We start from the raw sequence: 9086 nt of genomic DNA on the forward strand, positions 1-9086 counted from the left end.
TTAAATACTGTAACTTGAAATTTGTAAATAGAGGTAAAGTGATTCACAGAATATAATATAAAAAACCTTTTTGAACATCAACATAGTTAAATTAAAGTTAGAATAGATACAACTGTGTGCCAGAATACTTGTTTATTTTAGGCATAAACTGTTTTATAAGCATGGCTTCTTTAATTTGACGATGGTTTATATTTTTTTTTCTGCTAAAAAGTTTAACATTATCAAGATGAAATGAATGACCATACTTAGACATATGTTCATGGACATGAAAAGGCAGTTTGTAATGTTCCTTAACTCGGGTGGGTACTTGCTTGTAGATTTCTCCAATGGAAGTTTTGTCGCAATTTTCACACTTTATTTGGTATACGGAACATGATGTATCAGTACCTTTGTATTTTTTTGATAAAATTTGACCTAATTTTCTGCCGGGAAGAAAAACAAATTGTACTGGTAAATTAATATAATATTTTTTCACAATTATTTTCCAATACATTCTGATGCAATGTGAAACCTTTGGGATGAAGGCAATTATGCAATAAATGGGATGTTCCTCTATAACTGACCTGTCATGGGCTTCAAATGTTTTCTTTTTTAGTGTTGAGATGACCTTGTTTACGGATTGTAGTGGGAAATCGTTCTGGAGTGTTAATTCATTTTTCAGCAGTTTGAGATCTGATTGTAAATGTTCATTGCTGGAGCAAATTGTCTTCATTGAATGATAGAGTTTTTATTATGCCTAATTTTTGTGAAGAATCATGGTATGAGTTCCAGGGTACGTGTAAGCCACAATCATTCACATTGACCCTCATGAAGTCAAGCCCTATCAGTAAACACCCTCCGGAAATATCATACCTTATTGTTAAATTTACCCAATCAAAGTTCAATGTACCCTTGAATTATTATATATATATTTGTAGTTTCAATGCATTCGTTGCAGTTGATGTACCTGATGATGCCAGGTTAACCTGGTGAAACATTGTGCTTTCATTAAATTTTACTCTGTTTATCCAATTTATCAAGTTTACTTTTAATTACGACAGAGTACTTCCCTTCATCGTAGAAATATTTATGTTAATACCATTAGATGGAGCTTTTTACTACAGGCCATGACAACACATGCACATTTACTGTTTTTTAATGGAAAATTGAGCACTTTGAAATTTGAAACATGTTTTTCCTATACTAATAGCATTATTAGTAAAGATATTTATTTTACTTCAACTAGAAAAAATGCCCCTAATCTCTGGGACAACTGTTAAAAATCTGAGCAACTTTGAAAGAAATTTGACAAAATATAGGTGCCCATGTGCAAGGAGTATGTCATTTAAACTAGCTTCAAATTTAAGGAATCTTGTGGAGTTTATACAGACTACATTACACACTAATCATTTTCCATCAAGTTAACATGTACAAAGTGCCACTTTTGGAATGTGGAATTCTTAAAAGATCTGGACCAACCAAAGATTTTTTTGTCTTTACATCAGGTGTAAGACCTGTAAGTTAAATGCCAGAATGTTGGAATTAGGACACATGTGCCAGGAGATTCCAGAATATGCCTCATGACGTGCAAGATTCCTGTTCAAGAAAACAGCTTTTTCCTGTTAAACATAAGTGCATGTCATGACCTTTTACAAAGGTAAATTCAACATTTAATCAAACAACTATATTATTAATGTAATCAATAAACTTGGCATCAAAACATATTTTATAACTTAAATTTTAATATTATTTAAGTTTTAATATCTTAATTTCAAATGAAAATATCTAAAAACTTCTCAATCATCACTATTTTGAATCTTGTAATGTTCAAGCTTTGATTTCTCCCTTTCAGAATTTTGTAGCATCAATAATAGATTGCTTAGGCATACAATCAATTAGAAACAGAAATTACATATACTATTTGGCTAGAAAATATAACGTGAAACTACTATCTTCTCAACTTGCTGATATACAAATATATATATATATATATATATATATGTGGACACCCATCATTAAAGCTCCTCCCATCCTATCACAGCTTTGAACAAATTTATTTATATCACATTTACTTATGGGTATGTTCATAACCAACAGAAAGACTGATTTTTTTTTTGCTAATAGAATCTTATTACAGTTATTCATTTTTGGCAGGCAGGTGTAAACAATTGTGTTAAATGGCTGATGTGAAATCATTTCAATTCAGCTTCAAGTAGCAAATTGAATTTATTTTAACCTATTCATACCTTAGTTAGTAAACCAGTTAAATTATAGTAGTTTTTGGACATTCTGTACTTGTGTCTGATATATGTTTTGTTCTAAAATGCATATTTGAAAACTACGACTCTATTTGAAAAAAGTGAGGCCTAACACAGTTACAGTTTGCACTTGAAAAGACCACATAGGTCATATTCTTTGCTCATGGTGTTTATGATATGTGCATATGATCTACCACTTTGATTTTATTGCTTTTGATGAGAGTATTGCTGTTTAACTGCATACTAGCTACAGCTATAAACCGCAAAATTAGATAACATAGATGTGAAAAGGTTAACAGTTGAAACTGCAAAAATAATAAGACTATCAATCCAGTGAAATGATCTATCCAATGAATAAAAAAAGCTACTGTTCATTATATTTCATATTTTCCAACTTTTTGTTTCACTGTACATTGTTCATTTCACTGTAATTAAAATTACAGTAGAGAAAATAACAAATCAAATATAAAGTTTTACAAAAAAAAATAATTTGATATTCATTTAGAACGTTCTAGAGGTTATGAAATATAAAAGGTGTTTTAATTCTTAACAAGAAAATCACCTTGCACTCAAGACTAGTCAGAGTCTGAGTCAGTGTGACTCATTAAAGATTTAATAAATTCACAGACAACTCTTTAGTAAAAATACTTTATTAAAAAGTCTGATTTTTTTGTTAACAACAGATTGTTAACATTTTTCCTTACCTGAAAATGTATTTCTGATAGATACCTCTTGAGTTCATGAATTCTGCCTGAGAAATTTGCATGCTTCCAGCCTTGTGAAAACTCCCATCTAATTTCATGTGTACCCATGTGAACTTGTCCTACTACATAATGACATAACATGCAGCAAAACCTTCCAACAACATGAGTGTGACACATCTCCATGTACAAATAAATCCCTCTACTTTCGCACACAAGAGCCTGCATTCTTTGATGAGACAATAAAGAAAGGTGCACCAGGATAGTTAGGAGGATGGGTGGGCACGTGTACAGAGGTGAGAACCTCTTAGAAATACATATTCAGATAAAGAAAATTATAACTTCCAACACAAATACTCACCTCCATACACAGATAGCGTGAGATGATGGAGGGACTGATGCAAAGATTACCTAGATCAAGCTCCCTTCAGAAGGCAGCTGTCAAACAGCCAATATGAGTAGTTATGTTGGGGCTTAATTAGACCATACCTTGTGTGCTCACTTCCTCAGCCATTAGACTTGATGTGTCAAAACGAATTGTGGAAGAAGGTCACATGTGATAAGTATCTGTGCTCATCTTGTTGACCATCAGTCACTATGGGCCCCATGCCAGCTGCAGGAGGAGGGCACTGCATTGGAATATGTCATTATGGATCCTTATATAACCTCTACTCAACCATCAGTCATTATGGACCCCTTGCCTGCTGTGGGAGTAGGGTGTGTGGGTAATACACCAATGTTGTATGGGGATCGGTTCATCTACTCAATATATCTAATGTGTATGTATGTGGGGTGAACTGCACTCTGCTCCAGAAACATCCCAACCCTACTTCTATCTGTAGAAGGGCCCCTTGTTCTACTTCCAGCAATTAGGTCCCAATTAGTGAGGATTTTCCTCACTGCTGATACGTGGCAAGGGTCTCCCATGCTCCACTTGATGAGGGGGGAAATTCATGTAGGGGAGACCAAGAGAATGTGCTTGAATCCCCATCAGTCTATTTTTACAGAAAGATCTTTTACCTGGAGACAGTACAATGTGTGACTAAGAAACCCTGTTTATAAAAGCCAGGAAGTGCAGGCCAGAGAATTGGGCAGATACACAAGTCTGGTGCTGACTTTTTCCATGACAGTCCATGGAATGGGTACAGTATGGATCAAACAAGAAATATAATATAAATATCTCTATAAATACTGCAAGGAAACCTCAAATGGTCTTGTGGAATACCCCATCTCACAGTGGGCAGTTGTAGAGCCATGGCAGATGGTATGAACACTTTCCATTCTCCTGGCTTAATGCAGAATTTTGGGTAAGTATACCCTGGGAGGCAACACTAGCCACTTAGTGGAAGCTATAATTTTTCTAAATGAAAATGTATTTCCGATAGGTACTTCCCTCTTCTTACAAGATTAGCTTTTCTTGTTTTGTGCTGCCCTCTATACAAACTTTTTCAGAAACACATGCCACAAGCCTTCAGCATCCTTCTTTTGGAATCATGTCTCTCATGCAAATCATCATGCATTAACTCTCCACCAAAAGGAGAGCACTACTATCACATGATGCATATGACTCCCTCTAAGTGCCAGCACTGAACTATCACTTTGAAGTTTGGCATAAGATGCAAGCACTGGAAAATTGTGGGGAGGACGAGTGAGAAGTGTGAGGGGAGGGAAGTACCTATCAGAAATATATTTTCATTCAGGTAAATTATAACTTCTGATAAGATACTCTCCCTCTCCTCACAAGATTAGCTTGAATCCCACATTGAAATGGAGGAGGGATCAATATGAGGGAAGCACAGGCGTATCCCCCAGAAGTGTCTGGAGGACCCCACCGAAATGATAGGAACAGATCAGATGATCTGAGAAGGGGCACTGCACCACATATGAGCCAGGTATCTCTTCACCAGGAACAACGACATGATCAGGATGACCAGACATGATGAAACATAAAGAGAGCACATTTGCATGGGAGAAGATAGTTTAGCAATCTTATCTTAAACAGAAATAAGAATCATAATGGAAAGTGGGCAAGTGAGGATGTGTTCCATGGTGTAGAGTGGCTAGGGCAAAACAAACCATATTTGGTAAGTCAACTACATACAAAACCTCAATCACTGGGAATGTGTCACCTGGAATCTGAGGGAGGTTCACTGCATGCACTCAACTCCCACGACCGTGAAACCAACCCGAAACGATCCCAGGTCAATAACAACCTCCTCACCTAATGAGGGAAACCCTGGACAGAAGCAGAAACAGGCCATGTAGACTTTCTGCAACCCACAACACAGACAAGTTAAGAGAGGAAGATGGACAATTCACAATCTATGTGAGAACTTGTGTGATTGGTTCATACTATCTCCAAAACCACACTTGTTGGGTACTGACATCCATGTGAGGGTAGGAGGAGGGCACCCAATTGGAGGGGTGAACTGCATTTGGGCATCTCAATTCAGAGAATTAGTTACTCATCCAGAGGATCTTGAAACTCTCTCTAAACCAGCAGAACACCACCACCCTACTTTGAACTGAATGGTTATAGCCATCTTTGTGGAACCCATCCAGCAGGTTGCCTCCATGGTCAACCACCCTAGTGCTTGGAACTGGTAAGAGGTAAGGACTCCTATACTCCACTGGAAGAAGGGAGGGTGCAGTGGAGAGTCCAGATGGACTGCAACACCCAAAACACGGGTGATCACGAAACCCTATTTTGAAAAGTAGACCACACTGATTTATTCAATCTAGGCATGGCAGGGATGGACAGCAATCCCTTTCTGCTTTACCCATGCCGTCCATGGGTGGTATGGTCCGGAACAGGCATCTTATGATGCAATTATCACAAGAAATTTACACTTTAGTGATCTTGTGAAACACCCCATCTCAAGTGTGAGCGTACATAGCCACGGAAAATGTATAAGAAACAACATGGCTTACAGTGCAGATCTGATAGCAAGATGTTTTTGAATGGTTATAGCCATCTAAGTGAAACCCATTCCAAGTCCAGAGAGAATATCTGGTCAGGCAAAACTTGACACAGAGTGGTATCCAAAGTAAAGTTGAAGCAGAGGCCCCTGAAATAAAAGAAAGCATTAATTAGGATTTATCTCTTGTCACAGCCTTGCCAAGTCTGTAGAATAGCTACAGGTGGCAGGTGATACCTTGAGGAAGCAGAAACAGTGATGTGGTGTTGGTAGTGTGTGGAGTCGTCCACATGCCCGATCGTAGAATCTCTTCCAATGGCCGATGAAGACAAGAGGCAAGGGAGAAGGTAAGGAGATGGATTTGATGTGAGGAAACGTGAAAGAGATCATGCAGGGAAGGAGACAAGGAGGAATAGGCCAACTGGATCAAATGTCGAACCCAGTTGGTCAGGGTAACCGGGGAAAAATCATGGGAAGAAGAAGGTTACCAAGGGTTAAAAAGGCAGGAATGAGGAAGAAAGCCTTGCAAGCAATATAACAATGGAGGGCACAGACAGGACAGGGGAGTCTGTCTGGATAAGCCCGAGGGTAGAGATGAGATATAGAGGATAGGCAGATAGAAGAAAAGGAGGACCGACCTTCTCAAGCCGCAGAGGTCTTAGGAAGGAAAGCACGATCCGGATAAAGGATAAGGTAGGAGGAGTGGTATAAGGTCCTGGTAATGTTGAGGGCAAAAATATTGCAGGCCAGGAAGAGGAGGTAATACGCCTTCAAAGAGAGGTGAAACAGGGAACACATAGACAGAAGTTCAAACGGAGGTAAAGTGAGGGCATGAAGGACAATGTTAATATCCCAGTCCGGGAGTGACAGATGCCTAAGTGACCAACGAAGCCAAAAGAAACGGATCAACATGGAAAGGACAGGGGCAACAAAGACCTTGGGGAAATTGGAAAATGGAAGGTATAGGATAATGCTGACCAAAACCCCAAAATCAAGGAGACCAAAGAATCCCTCTCAAAGAGCCATGGGAGAAACTCGGAGATACAGGCAACCATTGGATGATAAGCCCAGAAACCCCTAGTTAATGCCCAGGAGTGATAAATGCTCCACTTGCATTGATAGATGGCCAAAAAAGATAGGCAAATGAAACAGGCTAAATGTGAAATTACTCTGTGCAAGAAACTGGAACTCATTGCCAAGGACCTGACAAAAGCCAGGGAAGAGGAAGGGACCGCCTACAGTTGGAGCAACTGAAGAAACCAAGGTTAAGTGGGCAAGTAAGGAGCAATCAGAAGTAGCATGGATGAGGGAGAACAACCAAGGAAGTAAACAGATGGAAGGATAAACATAAAGAAACAAATGAGACCAATCCTGGCTGAAGGCATCGACAGCCAAGGATCGAGGATGGGGAACCGGGGATCAAACAAGGTAATTTGTGATGGAAGGTGGTGGCAAAGGCATCTATATGGGCTGTACCCAGATGCAGACAGTGCCACCGAAAAATGACAGGATGCAGGGACTACTCTGTGAGATAAACGTAATCCAGTTGGGAAAGATGAAAGGCTATGAGATTGAAAGCAGCTGGCACATGACACACCATCAAACCAATTTCAATGTGTGGGGGCCCAATAAAGAAGATCCATAGTGCAAAAACATAGGGATATGGACCTGGTGTCACCTTAGTGATTGATATAAGCCACCACTGTAGAATTGTTGGAATGAATCATAACCAGCCAGCAGCTGGCAAGAGAAAGAAAATGATCCAAAGCCCAATGAACAGCCAGGAGTTTGAGAACACTGATATGATGAGAATTCTCCTCCACAGACCAATGAACCAAAGCCTCCTGGTGATCCATCCAGGCACTGCAGCCCAAAAGGGATGCATCCGTGAACAGATGTAAATCTGGCTGCAGAGGAAGAAGTGGGAACCCTGCCGACATGTGGGCCCTGTTCAACCACAAGGGATGAGGGAAGGGATATAGAAGTATCCAAGGGATCCTGAGCAAAGTGCCATTGATTGTGAAGGACCCATTGAAGAAACCGCACATGGGCCCTGCCCAGGGGTATCAGAGGGGTCATGAAGGACCACATCTCCAAATGTGATAGGACTTCGTGAGCAGTAAGTGAGATAACAGACTGAGCCTTCCGAACAGCCTGTTCCATAGAATGGAGCTGGAGAGGAGAAGGTTGGGCCTGACTGAGATGGGAGTTGAGGAAAACACCCAAATAGATAAGGTATTGGGTAGGACAAAGGAAAGACTTTTCCAATTTGACCAATCAGCCCACCCGTGCAGCTTCAGCTAGGTGCTGACAAGTGTGACAGGCCATTTCCTGTTTGGAATGAGCAAGAAGAAGCCAATTCTCCATATAAACATGGAAGCACAACTACATGGCATGAATATGTCGAGCAAAGGAGCAGACCACCCGACAAAACACGTATGGTGCTGAGGCTAGGCATGAAATTGGTACACAACCCCTCGATGGACAAACCAACAAAATGGATGGGAACGCTCTGCCACAGGAATGTATAGGTAAGCATTGGAAACATCCACCATGGTCATCCAAAGACCTGGAAAAAATTCCCACCAACGAGAAAGGTATGTCTAAAGTGAGGAGTGTGAACATACTGATTGAGATGGGATAAATGGATGACAGGAAGCAAGTCCATTGTCTTCTTGAGAACCACAAACTGGTGGAGCAGGTTCAATAGCCTGTTGTGTGATGAGGTCCTGAACCACCTCTGACAGATGCTGGTGTGTCAAGGGATCCCTCAAGAGAAGGGAAGGTTTGGATTGTTTTGAATTTCGTGCAAAGCTACACGAGGGCTATCTGCACTAGCCATCCATAGTTTAGCAGTGTAAGACTACAGGGAAGGCAGCTAGTCATCACCACCCACCGGCAACTCTTGGGCTACTCTTTTACCAAAAAATAGTGGGATTGACCATCACATTATAATGCCCACATGGCTGAAAGGGTGAGCATGTTTGGTGGGAGTGGAAGTAGAATCCTCGACCCTCAGATTGTGAGTCAAGCACCTTAACCACCTGGCTATGCCAGGCCAGAAGGGAAGGGAACACTGGAAAATGGAGGAAGGGAGAGAAAAGGGATAACATATCTCTCCGAGAGCACCTTGAGAACCCAGACATCAGTGAGAAAAGGTTACCAAAGAAGAATGAAATTCAAAAGAGAAGCCCCAACTGGGCCCAAACCGATCGCAGAATCACCAGTAT

The 9086-nt window shown here is 40.3% G+C and overlaps 1 protein-coding gene across 3 annotated transcripts in view; it reads right to left on the reverse strand.

The window, feature by feature from the left end:
* LOC106458165 (succinate--CoA ligase [ADP/GDP-forming] subunit alpha, mitochondrial-like) overlaps window positions 1-9086 on the reverse strand; it is a 51957-nt gene that overhangs the window by 4547 nt on the left and 38324 nt on the right. The window lies entirely within an intron of this gene.

Source organism: Limulus polyphemus, unplaced genomic scaffold, assembly GCF_000517525.1.
Source record: "Limulus polyphemus unplaced genomic scaffold, Limulus_polyphemus-2.1.2 Scaffold423, whole genome shotgun sequence".
Taxonomy (NCBI): domain Eukaryota; kingdom Metazoa; phylum Arthropoda; class Merostomata; order Xiphosura; family Limulidae; genus Limulus; species Limulus polyphemus.